Below are 20739 nucleotides of genomic sequence, written 5' to 3' on the forward strand. Positions count from 1 at the left end.
AGTCAATGTCGACCAACTCTCACAACAGCCGTCCGCCGCCATTTTTATCAGTGAAATGGATGTGACGAGTGTCCACAGTCGCATCATGCGGGTACTTTTGCATACTCAATTTTCGCATACTATCCATACTTTTTTCCACTTTGAGTTGAGTATACCCAAAATTTAATTATGTAGTATGGAAGTATGCGATTTGGGACACACCAAGAGTATCAATCAGCCTCGTCCCCATTTGCATGTCTTTGGACGGTGGGAGGAAGCCGGAGTACCAGAGAGAACCCACACAGGAACAGGGAGAACATGCAGACTCACACAGAAAGACCCCATGCTGGAGCTGTCACATTTCTCAGTAGTTGCTTGTAGTAAAAAGATGGAGACACTGCACTATCCCTTTAAATATTACAACCTCTTTCTTGCCATGTAGTACCATGAATTTATTTTTACCAAAGTAAATAATAGTGACATCAAGGCTAAATATACAATTATGCTTTCATCCAACGTGGTGGCAGTGAAAACATACTGCGAGCATTACACATAATTATCACCTTTTAGTGGGTGAACTAATAGCAAACAGTTGATCATTTACAGATCAGTTTGAATGGAATAATTTGCAGTGGCGTTGATGAATGTAAGTCAGATATTCATTCTTGGTGGTCTCTTGCTGTTCAGCTGATGAATGTTACTTGTCTTTCAATCCTACCTACTACTTAGTGTTGGACAAGTAAAGTGAAGTGTGTGTTAAGCACTCTTTTGGCTTCCAGCAATGCATAAAGTATGATAAGAGTGAAGCAAAATAATAGAATTGCACATGAATCCATCCATTGTCTTCAGCTTATTCCTGTTAAGGGTCGCAGGGAGCTGGAGCCTATCACAGTGGCTTTAAGGTGAGAGGTGGGGTTCACCCCGGACAGGTCACCAGTCCATCACAGGGCCAACACATAGAGACAGACAACCATTCACACTCACAGACACGCCTCCAAATCTACAACCAATCAGCCAACTCTGAATTCTTCTTCTACTCTCTTCTTGAAGGTAAAGTGGACGTGCCTGACATGGACTGGGGCACCTCTAGTGGAAACCAAATCGTCGATCAGAGCAGCCATGATTACCTCAAGCAAGGCAGTAATACGGAAGAGACTTTAAGAATCTGATATTTTTTAAATTTTATTTTATTTTGAAAAAGTGGGACTTAATGGCACCAATGAAAAAGGCATTCAAAAAGGTTGAGTATGGCAGCCACAGGTTTATCCAAACTGCACTCTGCAGAGCTTTTCCTGGGAACGTTAGCTCGTAGCTTTGGTAGACACCATCTCGGTACTTGGTGGATTTTGCTCCTGAGAAGCTATTAGACTAAGAAAGTCCGTGGGCCAGTTACTAGCTTCCTTATGTTCTGATGTAATTTCATTTCCACAGCGTGCTATCATGTTAATGATGTGGCCTCCACCAGTCACTGCGGTCTGCTCTTGATGGGCCGTTGCTGGTGAAATGTCTTCTGCTACTGCGGGAAACAACACATGGAGGCCTGATGGCTGGTAGCATGTTTTTAGCATGTTTCATGTTTATTTGTACTAGTGTGGTACCTTGGGAACTTTGGGCACTGACTTTAATAATTGACTTTGATCTCTGAGCTCTGATCGTGGGGATAGGGAGGTACTACTTACTACAAGTACTCCCTTTCACTGCCATGGCCTACACATTGAATAATAACTCAATTTGAACGTGTTTCTGGTGTAAGTGCATCATCATACACTGATGAAGGTAAAGTGATGGCATGGCAAAAAATAAACAATATATTCTATAGATTATATTTCCTGGTAACCAGGACATCATGAGTGACTTAAGCCTTGGAAAAAAGTGACCGCAATCCATCCATTTTCTTCCGCTTATTCCTGGAGCCTATCCCAGCGGCTTTCAGGTGAGAGGCGGGGTTCACCCTGGACAGGTCACCAGTCCATCACAGGACCAACACATAGAGACAGACAACCATTCACACTCACAGTCACACCTACAGTCAATTTAGAGTATCAATCAGCCTCGTCCCCTCTTGATGTCTTTGGACTGTGGGAGGAAGCTGGAGTACCAGAGAGAACCCACACAGGAACAGGGAGAACATCCAGACTCCACACAGAAAGATCCCGTGCTCCAACTCGGACCCTTCTTGCTCCGAGGCAACACTGCTAACCACTGCACCACCGTGCACCCCTTGTCAAAAAAAATGTTTATTTTATGACTGAGACCCAAAGAGCAGCAAGATTTTGAAATCCAAAGGTCAGGTGGGTCTCTATCACCTGGCCTTCTCTTACAAGCACAGGCTTATCGTCACCTCTTCCACACTGAAAATCTGTGAGCCTAAAGCTCACCTTTACACCAGGCCTGTCTCCATCATGTCATCACGTGGCAATGAGGATCATCGTCCAAGATCCAACTATTTTATACCAAACATATATAACTCAGAATGCCAACACAAGTTTGCTGACGTCCAGACTCTTCTTTCCTTTCTCTGTCTCTCACCGCTCCTTCGTATTCATTTGCATAATCTCTGTGACACTCTGATTAATAACTCCAGTGTGATTTGCATATCAATGCCTGAAATTGAGGACAGATATTCACAAAGAGCGTACAGTCCACCAAGAAACAAACTGTCTTGTGGGTTTTGGATAGGACAAGTGATCTCCGAGGAAAAGGATGACGATCCCTATAGGTTAAAATCACACACACAAGCAGCCATGCATTCACTGAGAGATGACACTTGCAGGGCACCTTATAACTCCAATCCCTTTCTTAAGCCCTTGGACCCAGCCAAACACAGAGGGGCTGGGAGAAGAGAGACCTAACTGTTCCAACACTTCCAGGTGCAAACAGTTTAAGAAGATGAAATCCCCCTCACCCGCATGCTACCTTGAAAATGGCCACATCAGTGCTCTGGTTAAAAAAGGCTGTGGTCAATGAAGGTACATTAAGCATGGGAGGATGGTAATTGCTTCAACAGTGCCCTCAAGTGGAAGCAAATATTGAGGTTGAATCATTTCCACTGCTATCAAATTAGACATCTTTTTTTTTATCATACCCACTAAGAATACCCTTAATTTATGACGGTTGCAAATAACTGTGGGAATCCAATATTTTGTGTGTGTGTGTGGGGGGGGGGGGGGGACAGCAGGCATGAGCAAAGATGGATTGTTTCAACCCTAAAATGTTTGCTCGTTTGAGTGTTTATTTCAGGGTACTTTGATCATTGAAAGATGACAGCAAGACAAAGAGCAAAAGGGTGGAAGAGACGGTCACTTCCTTTTCTTAAGTAAAAGCAGAGATACCCAGATAAAATGCTCCTCAGGGGAAAGTTGCCATTCAAAATTCTACTTAAGCAGATTGGACACTGAGTTTATCAAAGATAAAAGAAGACATTCCTCATTATACTCGTGTTTGTCATACACAACCGAGGTCATGTGTGAGTGGTGTGTTCCATTTGTGGTGCTCTCATTATGTCCTCTTAAAGCTGGCAGGTACATCATCTCCATCAGGTTTTGCCATGTTTCAACACAAAATCTTTTTGGTGGTTTCAAAGTACGAAGTCTCCAAAAAAGTTATATAAATACAGACACCTTAATTTCACCAAATTAAATACAAATAAAATAAAAATTCAGTATTAAAATGAGATATTCTCATGCCGGTCGTGGTTATAGTTGCACGTTTCTTTCCATAATCTACATGTTTCATGGGCTTTTCAACCTTCTCAAGTTTTAAATGATGTGAAAAGAACAGCTTTAGAGTTTTGAATATTTTTGCCATCAAAAATCCTCAGGACTGAATCGTCCGTCATTGTGTGGGCCTTGTGTTTGTATTGGGGGACAGACTTGCACCCATACACACGCACACACCTTCACCCAAATATAAATCCTCACTGCCTCTAGGACACAGAAGACTTGAACTGACAAGCCTGCAATGAGGTAATGACATTTCCTCCTGCATATTGTGGCCAAAGGCATCTTTCTCTCTCCCAGACAATGACAAGACAGAGATATCAGGCCAGCTGTGGTGACAAGCCCCATTCTAATCATCAGGTACAGCTTTCACTGCAGCTCAGGACCAAACCACAGACTAGATGCTAAATAATTGAACAGGTGCAATATGTTGAAGAGGGGTGGGGGAGGTGCGGTACGTGGGTGAAGGGGAGATGAAGGTCCTGAAATGTCTGCAGTGCCCTCTGCTAGGGGTAAAAGTCATCAACTGTTGGTTTGAGGAAAGGGATTTTTGTTTTGTTTTTAACCTTTGCAAAGCTGTCTGCAGCCATCGTTCATTCACCAGATCCTCCACCAAATTATTCCTCATGCAACATCCTGGAAAAACTGTTTTCATCTTTGCATCTCTGCATCAAGGATTTGCCTCCGCATCTCCAGGTAACCATGACAACAAATTGGGATTTCATGCTGGTATTTCACCTTTGTCTCACCCTCATGTGAACAACTACGTCATGGCCGTACCATTTCGTGATTTCATACAAAAGGCTGTCAGTGCTGCATAGAGAAGAAAAAATGGCAGGGGAGGTAGCGGAGGGCATAGACTGACCTTGAGAGAGATGGTTCCTGTGAAGGCTTTAGAGACAGGATGGATAGATTCCGTGAGAGAGTTGTCTACTCTCCTTGCCACACATGGTGAGTGCCACAGCTGCAGTCAGCTGAAACCGACGAGGCCTCTTTATGAAGGCATGGCGCTGCCCTCTGACACCAACAACAACAGCTACAGGTCCATCAGAGGACAGGGCATTAGTTAAAAGGTTCAAAGATGAGGGGCTCAGGAAACTTGAAAAAGAATGAGCCAAAGCCAGGATCAAGGAACGTTGCAATGAAAAAAAAAGTTTGATGTACTGAATGTAATGAGAATGCATAAATTCCTTCTTTTGCTTCCACACTGATTGAACCACTTTTATCTCTCTTTAAAGCAATTGTTCAATATTCTAGTAAATACCTGAAGTGCAGTTTTGTAGTTTTTATGCAGGTAAACGGTGAAGACGACTGGAAAGAGGAGGCCATACAAGCCTCGCCGGCCTCTGCAAACCAACAACCCCCGAGCCACGTTCAAACAGAAAACAAATGTTTGTCTTTCTTCATCCACAGGAGTTCGCTTGGTGGATTATTGATATTATTTCATTCTCACGAGTTTGAATGTTTGATTGTTTGTGTCGTGTTTGCCCCTCGTGGATGGGAATAGTAGTACAACATTTCAAGCATCTTTTAGGCAAGAGTGTAGCTTTTCAGACTTGATCCAGGGTTGTTTTATCCACACAGAAATTATGATTTGCCAACCTTGCATTAAGTTATTGGGTATGGTTTATGCTTAGCTGGCCAACTCAGAGGTGCTCACATCCCTAACATCTCACATGGAACTGCTACACAGACATTCAAGCCAGTGGGGAACCTCAGTTTGATTTCACCCATGTAAGGACAGAAACAAGATTATTTTTTTTCTCAGTGGCACAACATCAGTGTCCAGTCTGGATGCAATCTGTCTGCAACTGGGCAAACATGGCTGCCAAGCTTGGACCCATATCACCATATCATCCCAAAATCTACAGCCTGCTGGGACGACTGCAGTGGTGAAACACATCAGCTCTGGTGCACAAACACTGGTTTATGTGGGACAGCGATGATCAGCTTGTCCTCTGTTGGTTGACTCAACAGGACGTCAATGATGTCATGAGAATTTTCAGTCTCCCTCTCACTTCCTGACTTGTTCAATTACAAATTGTAATCCCTAGGGATTTTGTATGCTGTCGTATCGTCATCAGTTGTCATCCATGGTAAAACAGGTATCTGAGTCCAATAGTAACATTTTTTGTAACAAAACAATGTTACAGCATCTTGGAAGAAGCCTTGAAAGGCAAAAAAAAAACAAAAAAAAACACCCCAGTGCATTCCAGTTTATTTAGGGCTTTTTCTCAGACCAATTTTCAAAAATATGCTTTTCAACTACATAGACAAGCAGCTCAGTTTTATGAAAAGACCGGCTCTTTGTCGGTGAAATACTTCCTTAAGAATGTCCATCAAAGGAGGCATTGTGGTGGAAACCTCCTCTGGACTCACAAAGGTGTCACAGTAAGCAGAGAGTGTCAAAGACTTGTCACCACTGGGTGGTTGAAAGCATGAAAAATACCCTCTCGAGGGAAGGAAGTAGGATGAGGGGTGTGTGTGTGTGGGGGTGTGTAAAAGCCTTAACTCACTTTAGCTTGTTGCATCAACCCTTGTCAATCCTCCAGACAATAGGTCTCCATCCGTGAGGCGGATGGTTTTCGCCTTCGGGGGTGATGGCTATATTATTCAGCTTGACAAGCTGTGCCTGGGGGAGATCAGAATCTTTGCCTAATTGAATGCTGACAGTTTAGGTTAACTGAAACTGAAAAACTACATGGTGGCTGATTATTTGACAGATGAGATTATTACGGGGGTGATGATTCTATCGAAAAGTAATTTTGCCGGACTGCGGGTTCAAATTTGACTGGCGTCAGACAGGAAATGACCTTTGACGTATCTGACAGGTGCGTCTTACAGGCCACCTGCAGCAAAATTAGCACGTGTGCCTCTTTTCAATGGACTTTTCAGAGCTGCACATGCAAGCTTCATGTTTGGGCAACTCAAAGGCGTGATGATTGTAGACGATGTTCTGATTATTTCAAAGACTTGATTCGTAAAGAATCACCTGACATTAGATGAGAAAGCTGAACAGGAAATGTTGTCTCTTGCTTTCTCAAGAAGAAGCTGTGAATATTGCTATCTGAGGAAAGTGCTGCAATGCTTCTTCTGTAACTTAAGTTGACTCACTTAGGATTTGCAAAAAGGCCGATTTTAATCTGCTAGGCAATTTACCGATGCGGGTCATACCTTTGAAGCTAAGCCAGCCCGCCTCTTTTATACTGTTAAAGATATGGTTACGTATTTGAAATTAACCCACAGGTGATGTCAGACTCAAAATTACCGAACGCAAGGAAGTACCCAGTCTTTATCTAATATTTTCGGGCTGAAGGTCACAAAGTCTCCACACATGGTCACTGATGTGAAGCATCGCCCATTCCATTATGGCGAACACTGTCAGTTCATGCTGGTGCTGGCAACCAAGGTTGGTTAGCAAGGCGCATCTCTGATTGTGAAGCTAATTTGAGTTTGTGGGAAAATGGGCTTCAAACCAATGTCCTTACCAGAGTGGCTAACAGGCAAAGTGTGTTTTTGAACAACAGAATGCTAAAAAAAAACATCTTAGTGAGGACGGTCTTCAGCTGCTTTGCCTCCACTGACTCCATTGTTTCTGCTGCTCCCATTGGCAAAGGGTGAGATCGTTTCAACCCTTTTTGAACAGTTTAGGCAACATTTGGGTGCAAACAGCACTGTTTTTTTCAGACTCATGAGGAAACGGACATAGGCTTACGGTGAAAACATTGATTGGTTTCCAGTCAAGGCGATGCTAACTTGTGTGCAGGCGGTCTAAATTGCTTTATTCCCTTAAAGTCACAGAATCACAGCAGAGTTTTGAACTGTAAATACCTGGAGTTGTATTATTGTTTAATACAACCAACACAAATTCACTTTAGTGACCCAGTTGCCTCCAGATCTTGTGTAAGTATACGAGCATTTGTGGTGTACGCCCGCTTTTTAGGCGCCCTGGGATAATTCCTGTAATGATTTTGCTGTATATAAATAAAAACGAATGGAATTCAAGCACAATCCAGCTGCAAAGAGACATTAAATATCCTTCCATCTCTTTATGTAACCTGTGAACAAGATGTTTCCCACAGCTTTAAAAAAATATTTTTAAAAAGGCGCTGTGGTTGATTGGGGATGACAGAATTACAATCAGAAGACACATAGAAAAAAAAAACTTTTAAATCAAACAACAGTGTCATTTACAATCGTGGTAATCCCCATCAAGCCACGTCTGCGATATTTTGGCGGGGGCTTTTTTTTTTTTTTTTAATTGCCATGTTCCTCTGGAATAGATGATGCTTTTTAGGGGTCTCTGAGGGTAGGCTGCTGTTAGAATTCATTTAGCCAGATAGCCTCTGTGGATTATTCCTGTTTCAAAAGCCTGCAGTTATGACAGGTCATTATTGTACATCACACCGGGGCCCACTGCAGACACCACCACATAGCGAGCCTCACCGTGCATCTGCTCAGCAACGTCCATGAGCACAGCCACCATCTATCGCGCCTAACAGGGGACAGGAATGCCCACTTGTCTGATGTGCTGGGGGTGGACCTGGCAGATCTCCTGCGCCCCCCCCCCCCCCCCCATGATCATTACCGCTGCTTTACAAACCCAAGGCCAACATTCGCATGCAATGAGCAGAGTGTTTGATGCATTTAACTAACAGGAAGGCCGTATCACTATCAAAGCGGGAGATTGAGGTTCACGTCTCTCTCTTACACATACAATTACACGTCTAACACACGCTGACAGTCGAGGGTGTCAGTGCAACATGTGTTCATTTGTGATTTCCCTACATTTTGCATTCAGTTGAAATCCTGCCTCCTAGCTCATTCATTTTCTGATTCTGCTGCCCAGTGTTGTTTGAATGTGCTGCATCCGCGTGATGCCAGATTGACCGGAAAAGTTCCTTTTTGACTCGGAAACTTCACATCAGTTTCCCCTCTTGTTGGAAAAAAAGACTCCGAAAGTGTGGAGGCAAAAGTCAGAGCTTGAACGGGAAGTATTTTTTTCATGGTCACATTTCGTGTGAAATATGGTATCACTGTTAGCTGCTGTCCATACAGAGTGAGCTAAATTAGCTCTAAAGGCTTTGCACATAAGACGTTAAGTTATAAATTCCCTTCGCTGTGTGCGTTTTGCATTTTTTGGTGTGAGGGTCACGCTTATGTGCTCTGCGCCCAAGCTGAAAAAGTGTTTAGCTTGGGCGTGCACGTACGGGATGGAATCAGCACGAAGGGAATTGCAGATCACAACAAGGGCTATGGAGGAAAAGCTTATCCTGGCAGTGTTCAGCCAAAAATAGACCTGGGAGCACCCTTCGTGAAGCTGGAGCTGAAGATTTCATGATAGCACACCTGCTTCTTCTATCTTCTTCTTTGCTGCTCACCTCCGGAATAACACGAGCAGGTTCTTTCATCCCGACCATCAGATACGTTCAGCTACATTTTCACTCCTCTTTTCTCTTCTGTTCTGTTTCTCTCCTTTTCTGCTGGTGGGAAATGGGGGGCACTGCCTTGGCAACAGCGTGGATGTTTGTCTTGTGCTCTGTGTTGCATCACCGTGCCTGTGCAGAACCTTGCAACAAGCACAGCTAACTGTATAAATAACTCAAAATACCTTTTTTGCCTTTCCGGTACTCCAACTGGAGATTTTTTCCCAGCATCTTTTTTTTCAGGGAAGTATTGCTTTAAATGCTCAAATCATTAAATGTAGCTCTTCTCCTTTCTGACATCCATGTTGTACCTAAAATATGACTCAAAAGCTCATGAACACAAGAGTCATGGAGAAAAATGAGTCATTGAAAAATAAAATATAAATTTTGACTTGATGTATCTTTGTCAGGTTCGCTCTGAGAAATAGAAGGCATTGTTGTTATTGTTTTTTTCCAGAATTGCAAAATAAAGGTAGGAGAAGCAACTGGGACTTGTAATTCAGACCAACTCGAGTGTACTTGACCTCTTGTACGCTCAGATGATTGAGGCTTCGACAGATTTGCCTGGTCCGTCTGACAGCTGACTCTCAGACGGGCTTTGCTGGAGAGTGCACTTCATCTTCATTGCATGCCGTTCTCCAGAATTATCTGTTTCATATTTCCACTTTCCGTTCCAAGCGTTTTCCTCTACGTTTTCTTTTGGATGTGTATATTTTCTACTTTTTTTTGGGGGGGGGGGGGGTGTCGGTCAGTTGAATGTTAAATGAACCCAGACAGACAGCTGGAGAGTCTCTCTCTACGAAGCCGCTGTTCCTGAACCCCGTTGGTAGTTATTCTTGATACAAGGATTGATATCTAATTCGAGGCCAAGGCCAGGATGACTTTTTTGTTATTAACTTAACTACAGTAGGGGAAACCTACCCTCGATTGTTTCAATTCCATGATTACTTTTGGCCTTGCGGGTGATTGCAAATTGTGCTGGTAAGTTTACTCATCACATTGATTTCCTTGCCAATATCGAGGGTAAAGCTCCCGAGACATATCCCCCTGCACGGTCTGCAGTACTCTCTGTAAATCTTATTAGAGATGGAAGCTGAAAGAAGCTCCTTCTCTGCATGATACTGAGAAGAGAACAAGTCTTAAAGACGAGATAAGTTTGACTGAGGTAATGTTGTCCTCTGTGACTGTAAACAAGTCTTTTTCGAGTGACGGTTGTTTGAGCTGAATTCACGTAGCCCCATCAGTCATTGATGCTCCTCAATACCAAGCTTTGATCAATGGGACCGAGATAATATTTCATGTTTCCGTCTCTAAATGGTTTATCTCTATTTGTGTGGAGGTATACATATTTTACAGCTCCATTTTTTTAGTATTTTGTCGTATTGGTCTGACAAGAAAACATCCTGAAACATCACATTCAACAAGGGGAAAGTGACCTTTGGCCACTAAAATCTGTTCATCCTTGAGTTCCAGGAGGTGCTGATTCCCTTGAGGTCTTAATTCAAATGTGAGACACTTTTAATGTTCACTGTCCGTCCCATTAACATGAATTGGACGTCTCAGATACACTTGGGGAAAATTTCATTGCATCTGCACAAACATTCAAGACATGGGCGGCATGGCTCAGGGGTAGAGTGGCCGTCTAGCAACCGAAGGGTCGCTGGTTCGATCCTCATTTCCCCCAGTGACCATGTCAAAGTGTCCTTGAGCAAGATAGTGAACCCTTAATTGCTCCCGATAAGCAGGCTGGCGCCTTGCATGGCAGCTTCCACCATCAGTGTGTGTATGGGTGAATGAGGTGACACTGTATAAAGCACTCTGAGTGCTGCTAAGGTAGAAAGGGGCTGGATGAAAACGAGTCCATTTACCATGCTCAGTTTATAGCAGGTGCAGATTGTGATGTAAGGATATGCCAGACTTAAATGTCACCAGTTGAAAAGACTATTTTGTAGACTTGTAAGGGGAACTAAACTATCTTTTTTAGGCAAAACTAAACTCACGCTTGAGTACACTTTCATTACAGTGAGGCGGACATCCAGGAGGCCTGGACATACAATCCAGGTGTGGTATTTATTCTGTAGTGATGTTACAGCGAACCCGACCAGATTATTTTTAGACTTTTTGTTGTGTAATTTGAAAGACCAGGAATAACAACACTGGGTTGAGCCAGAAATATTAGCGTACAAGTTAGCTGTTGATAACAAGGAGGACTCTAGTTGCTGTGACCAATATTACTCAGACGTTCATGGAGAGCTGAAGACAGAGGTAATACTTGACACGTGAAACAACAAATAGCCACTAGTAGTCAAAGCTTAGAATGTAGGTTTTGATGACCTTCTGCCCTCTAGTGGCCAAAAGCTGATAAATATAGCTGTTCAGGACTCAGTGCTCACTGCAGAGAGAGTGGCTCATCGGCGTATGGAATATTTTACTCTTTCTCTCATAATTGTAACCTCTACCTGCCTTGTAGCTGCAATCCCCTCAAGAATCCTAGGACAGAGTGCCAAATGTGATACACACACTGCTCATACACCAATTGCTGAGTCAGGTCCCAGTTGGACGTTAGCTAATGATAAAAGCTCAAGATAGATGGATAGCCATGCTGTGCCTCACTTCAGAGGCGAAGGCCAGCACGGCCATATTAAAAGCACAACAGTGTTACCATAGCACTGTTTGACATGCTGCTGGGATACCTTGCGTTAGTCACAGAGTCACTCGGGGAATACTTTCTACCTCTGCTGATCACTGGCCTGCACCTCCTGGCCCTGAGAAATCAACAGCCAGGATTTATAGATTTGCCTTAGATTGGCTGTCTCACATTTGTACCCCCATAAATACGTTTACAGCTTTGCTAATGCTACTGTTGGGAATAAACAAGGTTATGGCAGACTGAGGCTCAGATTTAGTTGGCAACTCAGACATCACCGGGCAGAGCAATGAGATGGGAGGTATAAAGTCAGAAGAGGGAGGAAGTGACTCACAGGGGGGATGAACACTTAATAGCGATGCAGGCTGCAGTTTTACATACCAATAGAGACTTTATGGGTCTATGCAATAACCAACAAAGATGGTGTGCTGTCGCTATATCCACTGCAGGGATTGTAAAGAGTCCTCCGACAAGTGGAAGCATTAGGAACTCAAGAGAGAGAGAGAGACAAGTGGATTGTCTTCTGTGTCAAGTGGATAAATTCAGTAAATATTAACAAACAAAATATACAGTTAAGATGATTAAATAAACCGTCTGGCCTGAATAAATCCATCGACCTTGGTGCCAATTCTCATCAAAGACACCATAGATACATAATTCAAGCACATTACTTCACTTCAGTTTTAAATGCTACTCATTCGGACAACTTCATGAAACTTGCAAGGTTGAAACACATGAAATATGCATGGTGAAGCCATCACTCTCTTCATAATGAATAAGCATACCTTAGGATTGACGCGTTTGGTCTCGGAGAGACTTGTAAGACCGACGACGACAGACACAACAGAGGTGACTAAGCATTGTGCGTCTATTTTCTCCAACAAAGTCAGCAAAAGCTCTCAGTTAAGTTGATCAAGGCAGGAAGAAATTCAATGAAGGACATGAATTCTTTATACGGGTTTCAGTTCAAGCGGCGGTCAACAAGAGGTACAAAGTGATTTTTCTAAAGAAGGAACTCAAGGATATGCCGTGATCTAATTTGTTCGTCTGGATATAATTAAGTTTGAGACATAATTCGAGGAGTTGCTTAAATTGGTGTTTCTTGACCACGGGTGAGCTGTGATGAAGCTGGTGTTTCGTGGGGGAAAATTACGAGTCGGTTCAGTGGAATGTTAATAGAATTTTTTTTTTTTTAATTATACAAATGTTTAAATTGAATTTAAAAAAGAAAAGATTTATACCAAACCCATCTGCGATCAATATTATCAATTTCAGACAATCAGTTTGGCAAACGAATGGATAACATGAAGCTGTGGTGTGGTGTCGAAATGGAAAAGTCCTTACCTCACACACAGCTACAATTCTAATCTGGTCGTTCTTCTTATTTTCATTTAATTCCAGGGCTTCTGCGTGTAGAACGGGGAGTGCTATTGTTGGACTTCATTAACACATTTAAAATAGATTAGCTGATTAGAATATTGTTTTAAATTTGGCCCATCGTAGGTTATTGAAGGAGAAAAGCTTGAAAACCCCCGGGTTTCATCGTCACAATTTAAAAGATACCAGAAAATGTCATTTATATTCAGCTTGCGGTAAGTTTATGTTGCGTGATGTGGAAGTACATCTGTGGTCCGTCTTGTACGGGTTTTTTTTTTAGTCTAACGTGTCTGCTGATGACTCACAAATGACGTGAATTCAATCACGCTGCTCAGTAACCTCTGCAGATGAGAGCGTTATCATCTGTAAGAAACCAAGCCCCTCGGGATATCTATTTATTACCTCGGGGTGGACATTGACTTCCTATTTATTGATGTCTGCATGTGGCTGAAAGGTTTGGGGGGTCAAGGGGATTCAACGTATTTCAAGAAAATGCACTTTGATTACCTCTCAGGTGATGGAACACGACCAAAGCTACACCCAGGAATGTTTTAATTTCCACACTATCCAACTGGGCTGATACCACAAAAATGTGTGTCTTGCTGTTGCCTTGAATAATCAGCAGAAACTGCACTGAGGTTGAGTTAGAGCTCACTGGCCTAACTGGCAGACAACACACCTGGAAATTCCAGGAAAACTTCAAACACAACCGGCGGTGTTGGTTTATGTACGGCGCACGCAAGACGTGACGAAAGAAGAGAGCAACTCCTGCTGTCCAGAAGGAGGCAGATGGCAAATTTGGAGTTATTACATCTTTTCAAGAAAAAAAAGTAAGAAGGTGCGAGGAAGTGGCAAGACAGAGAGTTTAAAGCTAGAAAAGACTTCAATTTAAATTTGAATCTCTACGCCGGGTGCATCAAGAGCTTCGGCAAGTTCACCATCGCTGTTCTGTCAGCTGATGTTTTTGTTTTCTCTCACTTAGAGGCAGGAAACCCCTGATTCAGCGTCAGTTGTCTGTTGCTGCTGTGTGTTATTAGCGTTGCAACTGATAAATTCCAGTTTCTATTTAAGTGTCAGCACAGATTATACAAACTTGTGGTTTTATAGTTTCCCGTGTTCGTCTCAACATTGAACGCAACAAGCTTTTACTTGTGCCTGGATCAGACTTACTACATTTTAGTTTATTTCAGGCTGTGACAGGTATGCTTCCTCTAAATGTTGGCCAAACGATATTTAGATGGCGCTTATTGCCGCACCTTATTGTTTTACTGACGAACTGCAATACCGGCGATTTGAACTCTCCGCCCAAAAGATGTTTATTGACCTACCGCTACAATTCTAGGGTAAAAACCCCATTATTAGGTCTTGAAAAACATGGCTTTGCGTGTCATCTAAAAACAACAATCAAACAGACCAGTAAAAAAAAAAAAAAAAAAAAAATTCTAAAATGAACCTAGAATCCAAGATGCAGACTGATCTTTCCACCTGTTGTCAGTGCATGTAAAGCCCAGTTCACACTACACGACCGCCACGACAAAAGTAATGAGGTGTGAGCAGCTCACAGACAATGGACTGGGAGGTCCCATGCGACGTCGGTGAAAAAAAGTGGACATGTAGCACTGCTGGATATCCAGGACTTGTCGCAGTGACGTAAACGGAGCTCAGGCAGCGGGGGAGCCGCACATAGCGAACAACAACAAAAACGACGAGAGGCATAGATTCTGCAAAAGGGTTTGCGATATCCGTGGACACAGGAGGATCTGGAAGGCTTGGTTGCGCATTGGCGTGAGCACCCCTGCCTTTACGCTGCAGTCCATTCCTTCGCCCGCACTCTCTTTCTCTTTTTTTTTGTTTTTTCTGCTACATAGTAGCGCACGAATGACCTGGAGGGCTGCGTTCTGCTCCGCGTCCATGTTTACAATGAAAGGGCCGTGCGCTGCGTTCAAAAGTTTCCCGGCCAGCCGGGCAGTCGGCCACGTCTACTGACGGGGAAAATCGTGTAGTCCGAACACTCCCGTCCGCCGACAAATCTTGTCGTGTGAACAGCAGCCCGATTGAGCGTCGGGTGGTGTGAACAGCAGGGAGTGTCGCCGACAAAAAAAGTTGTGTCGTCTGAACAGGGCTTAACTAACAAATGTTTAAAGGTCTCACGTAAATGCACATTCAGAGTCAATCACTCCTAAGTTGAAGGACCCTGTAGCAAAGGGAGAGTGACAGACAAAGCTGTCTCTCTCACACACACATGCAATTTTGTCCTCAATGTTTTCTAAAGGAAGCATATTTTGTCTGCAGTTGTTCATGATATTTTATCTTCATCCCAGTTCAACCTATAGAAAGGCTCCCCCAAAGAGATTTCCTGATCAGAGTCCGAAACAAAGTACCACAAAGGCAGTTTCATGTATCCAGGACAGTATCTTTAAGTATCATCTCACGCAAAACCAAACAACTGTACCTGGGGAAAAGCTGTCTCGCTCCACAGCTGACAGCTTGTTTCATCAAGCCAGGTTTTCCCAATGTTATGATCAAATTCACACAAAAGGAGTGGGTCTGGCACTGAATTATAACATAAAACGTGAGAGCTGCTTACTTGACTCAAGAGGAACAAACCCTCAACCGTAACAAATCTCCAACATCACTACGGCAGCCAAAGCCAGCAAGGTCCGCAGAACCAGGATCTGTGATTTAATTTTCCAAGAGAATTGAAGAAGCGGGTTAGTTCCTCCGTATGAGTTACCATGGCAATCTACCCCACTAAGAGGTGAACCGCCTTTTCCTTCCTTGAACCGGAAGTTACCTTGCTAATTTGGAAATCCTGAGGTAAGCCGCGGGCCGCTCATTTACATGACATTGATGGTCTGCATGCAGCCAACTGTCACCTGCAAGGACCCATCCCACTCGGTGCCTGTGGAGTGTTTATCACCATGATAGTTTTCTCATGTCTTCTCATGTGTGTACTGTGCATTTCCCTCAGGCTTCTACAGGTAACGCCAAACAGCAGGGTCCTACTGTGGCACTCCGGGATAGCTCAGCTTAACCAGACAATACATTGCAATACTTTGCAGCTTCAGATTAGCGGCCGCAGCGCAGCAGTCTGTGCCGTGACCATTTGGGCTTCCGCACACTTGAGGGAGTGATTACTCCATATTTCAATGAAGTATTATGACTACGACTACGTCAAAAACACACAGACGACCATCACCTGAGGGGAGTACGATCAAAGAGATGCTCCCGAGTCTTTTTCTCAACTCTACATTGAGATCTTTAAATATCTTGTCTAAGACTGCTTCTCGAATAATTCAACCGCTAAACCAGCACCTAAATCTGTGAAAGTTCAGGTAGAGAGGAAGACTCTTCAATCACGAATTCGATGGTGCTGAGCTTTTAAAGTGTACCACAGCGATTGATGCTCCTTTCGTTCACAGCTGTGCAGCAGGAAAAAGCTATTTTTGTTTCCAGGTAGCTTTTTTTGTTTCTCTTTCTTCAACTGGGAGAGTGGAGCGTCTCATCAGTGGAGCTACCAAACTGACCTGGCAGAGAGTTCACAGCCAGTCGTAATTCCTTTTGCTGGGAACTGGAAACAACTGGAAATATACACATAAAGACACAAAAAAACGTTTCATATTGTCTTTATATTAGATCATCAGGCAGCGGGTCAATCACCGGTTACGACATCATCGGTTTAGCGTGGCAAAAATAACGGCTGGGCTTAAATGTGCGTGAAGCTCTGCAAAGCCAGATGGTGATGATTGCTCCTCGAGCAGCAACTCAAAGGTTGCGCCTTGATACGCCGCTAATAGAGACTTATCACTGTCCCTTTGTTAGAAACACCTCCCCTTATACTGCCCTGTGTTCGCTTCCTTCATTGAGAGAGGTCAGCAGATGCTTGGACTCCGGCTCATCAAACGAAAACCCTAAATCTGAGCGGGGGTTCCTTACGCCCGGTTGAACCCACGGTAAGGAGGATATTCTGACGATGTTACCAGTGGTTAACTGCAGTAATAAACAGAGCCGGCGCAGAAGACGCGCTGACATACATCTTTATCTGTGTCCACTTACAAAAGGTTATCTTTCATATTGCCCAAACATTACCTGATGTATGCCCTGGGAACTCTCAATATTTCTACCGTGGGTGGTACATTTATCATCATTGAGACGCGGGCAGAGCAGGGCACAGATGGAAACTCCCTCACACAGGGTTGACGTATGATCTGCAGCTTGCGGCAGACGAGCACGTGTGATTGATAGCCCCGTGCGCCTGGATCTTAACCAGAGAATCGCTGAACTTATGAGTTCATGAGCTTAATGACCTGGAACAGATTTCGCACCTACATCAAGTTCCCTCAGGAGGATTGCAGCGGAATTGCAAATAGTCCCTAACCAAGCTAAATCAGGCTGGCTGTTTCTACAGCGCACGAATGCAGCGAATGAAAGACGGTTTAACTTTAATCAGGAGCACAGTTCACAAGGGAGGGCTGGGGGGGGGGGGGGATGCGGAAGAAAGACGCAGTTGCAGATTTAGAGGGAGACAGAGAACAGTTCCGAATGTCCGATCCCAGCGAAGAGTTCAAATGAAGAAACGCCAGATAAGGAAAATCACAAACAAATCCAAAGTGTTCAAAGAAGAACGCCGGCAGAAGCTGGGAGGGATGAAGTGGTCATCAGAACAAAGACGAGCCAGAGAGACATGAAAGGAACACAGGGAAATGGATCAATTTACATTTATAGAAATGTATATTTCATGTTTTGAGTGGCGTTCTCAACCACGTTTTGGTAAACTGGTTTATATTTTGATGTTATGACACGGTTGGAATGTGGGAAAATGAGGTTCAAAACTCAAACCAAAGATTCGCAATTTCCTTCGTTTGATTTCAGTCGGTGACGACAAAACAGAATCCACTCAGGAACCGGGAGTGACATTTTCCCAACGCTACCGTGTCCTCGCCATATCCAAAGTATTCATTTCCATGCGGTAGTGTGTGGTACGCTGTCCTTTTTTTTTTTTTTTGATGTAGTATTTCAGTTTTTGAACGTTTCTTCCTCCGTACCCAATCGCATCGCCGCTGGTTCCATAGTTCAAGAGGAGTAACATTGAGTTGTTTTCACATGTAAGTAAATTAAAAAAACAAATCTGTGTGTAATTGATGGAACTCATATCCATTCCATATCCACGGCCTCTGCAGTGACACAGAAACATTACAGAATTACAGAACACCAGTGCGTGACCTGGCAGGGTGCACACAGATTTATCAACACATTTAATAAACTACTTTAAGACAAAGTTTCATGGCTTTAGAAAATGAATAAATAAACGATGTATGGTATCCTTTTCTTTTCCTCTTTGGAGGTTATCAAAGTCACACCCAACTGACACGCGCGAAAAGATTGTTTTTTTTGTTTTTTTTTAACTTAAACGACATAGAAAATGGCCCCAAATCAGCCGATTATCTTGTAGAGTGCAACCCGCCGTGTCAGCAGGTCAAAGCTGTTAAATCTAGTGGTACTCCACCACCACACTCAGTGTGTGAGGAGTACCATAATATCTAGGGGAGCCATGGGGGGGTTAGGGTTAGGGTTAGGGGGGGGGGGGGGGTGATGCAATTTCTGTGCATTTTAAAGTCAGAATTAGAGAGATTTGATGGGTGGTTTGAACCACGTACGCACACTTCAACAACAGTGTTGCACACAGTCGTATGGCGGCACTGATACTCCTCTTACTAACGCTGTGCTGTGGGCGGTTGCATTCATCACCTTCAACAGAACGGACACGGGGCGATCATGAGGAGGGCGAGAGGGTAACGTGACTGGGTGCCTGCACACAGCGCCCCCACGCCCTGAGCACGGTATTGCTAGAGCCACTCATTATGACAAGCCAAGCTTAGCTAAATCATTGGATTGGTGGGCAAGCTTTTCATGAATAATAAACTCCAAATAAAATTGGATTTCACTTACTTTACACCTTCGATATAAAAAAAAACATGCCCAACACTACATTTATTTGGCTCTCATATGAATATTTTGAGGCTCCCCCAAATATTCCCAAACCATGATTCCAGAGGAGCCCATGTCACCACTAGGGGAGCCATGGCTCCCCCTCGTTCCATCATAACTCGTACCCTGAATTTGGTGACACACAGAGTCACGTCCTCAAGTCATGAAGCACCGAGGGACTTCAATTCACGTCCCTGTTCACAACCAGTAGGTGTTAGCAGTGTGTGAAAATATTCTATGCACTGAAGGACCTGCAACACGATGGAACGCAGATACAGTCGAGGAATTTTTCAACCGAGGAATGTTTCATTGTAGTGGTGTATTTTAAGGCTTTTAATGCAGTAGGTATATTTAACTCTGCACCAATAAACGTTCTAGTACTTTTCAAATGTCTTCATACGTGTGTGTGTGTGGGTAATCTTTATGTAAACAGGAACAACTGCATTAACAATGCGACATCAGTGTAACACAGTGACCCGGGAATGGAAGCCACTGCTCTCAACACGATCTCTTCTGTTTTGAAAAGGATTTCTGATGAATCCAAGCCAACCAGAGCTGAAGATATTCAAGCAACTGAAGAGTGTGTGCCTTGCACGTCGTGTCAGCCTCACACACGATCGTTTTCTGGCAGTTTCTCGGTCTCTCTCACATAATTGCGTATTTATATATCTTTCCACTGAGAAGAATGCGCAACAAATTTGTAGAGTGTGGCCAACGTTTCGGTGCTTCAGAGAGGTTTAAAAAGCAGTTCGATGCCCTTAAGAGATCCATTTCGAGGTTGGCCCCTTGCACTCCTGAGAGGTGATGGATAAACATGAATGAATGAATTGAACGGGTGAGCCCCAATATCACCGACGCCTGCTCCAGCAATGCGAGTCGGCACCGGGCTGAGCGAAGACGTGCTGCCCACACATCATATTCCACACAAATTAAGTGATGACAAATTTCATCCAGTATCCTCCGTGTGAGCTTTCTTGGGCCTCATCCTGGTGGTTACACAACAACGCTGAAACAACGCCAGCGTTGTCCAGACACACAACTGTGTTCAGACTACGTGAACGGTCACATTTGTGCAGGACGCTCCGATTAGGAATCGCTGGCCAAGCTCATCTCACACTGAGCCCTGGATATCCAGTGAAGTGTCCGGTGTAAGCCACCTCTGAGTCTCCAGCCTGGTTCTAGTCTCTGACGAATTCTTTCATCGCACAAAATTCCTCATCATGACATCAATGATTTTTTTTTTTTCAATGGAAAGGCGACAAATGCATCGCAGTCAAAACAGCTGCAATTTGATACTTTCTAAAAAGCAAGGGGCCCTAAAATCAGGGAAATTACCACGCCCCTGTGCTCAGGTGCTAATAAATACTAATACCATAAATTGAATATTTAATTGCTCATTTTTTAACTACATGGGGCAAACTAGTTTCATTCAGCATAGCATAAGCTACAACCATATAAAACCGCCAGTATGTGACTGGAATGAATGAAACCCATCAGAAAACTGGAAAAATGTGAACTACGGACTGTTGTGCTTCATTTTGTATGAAAGTGAATAAATTCCTGGACCTTAGCGAGCTGTTTACTGAGGCTGGTTCTTCTCCTC

This window comes from Aulostomus chinensis, chromosome 21 (genome assembly GCF_037954235.1).
Source record: "Aulostomus chinensis isolate RoL2024-O1b breed Wild chromosome 21, RoL_Achi_v1.0, whole genome shotgun sequence".
NCBI classification, from domain to species: domain Eukaryota; kingdom Metazoa; phylum Chordata; class Actinopteri; order Syngnathiformes; family Aulostomidae; genus Aulostomus; species Aulostomus chinensis.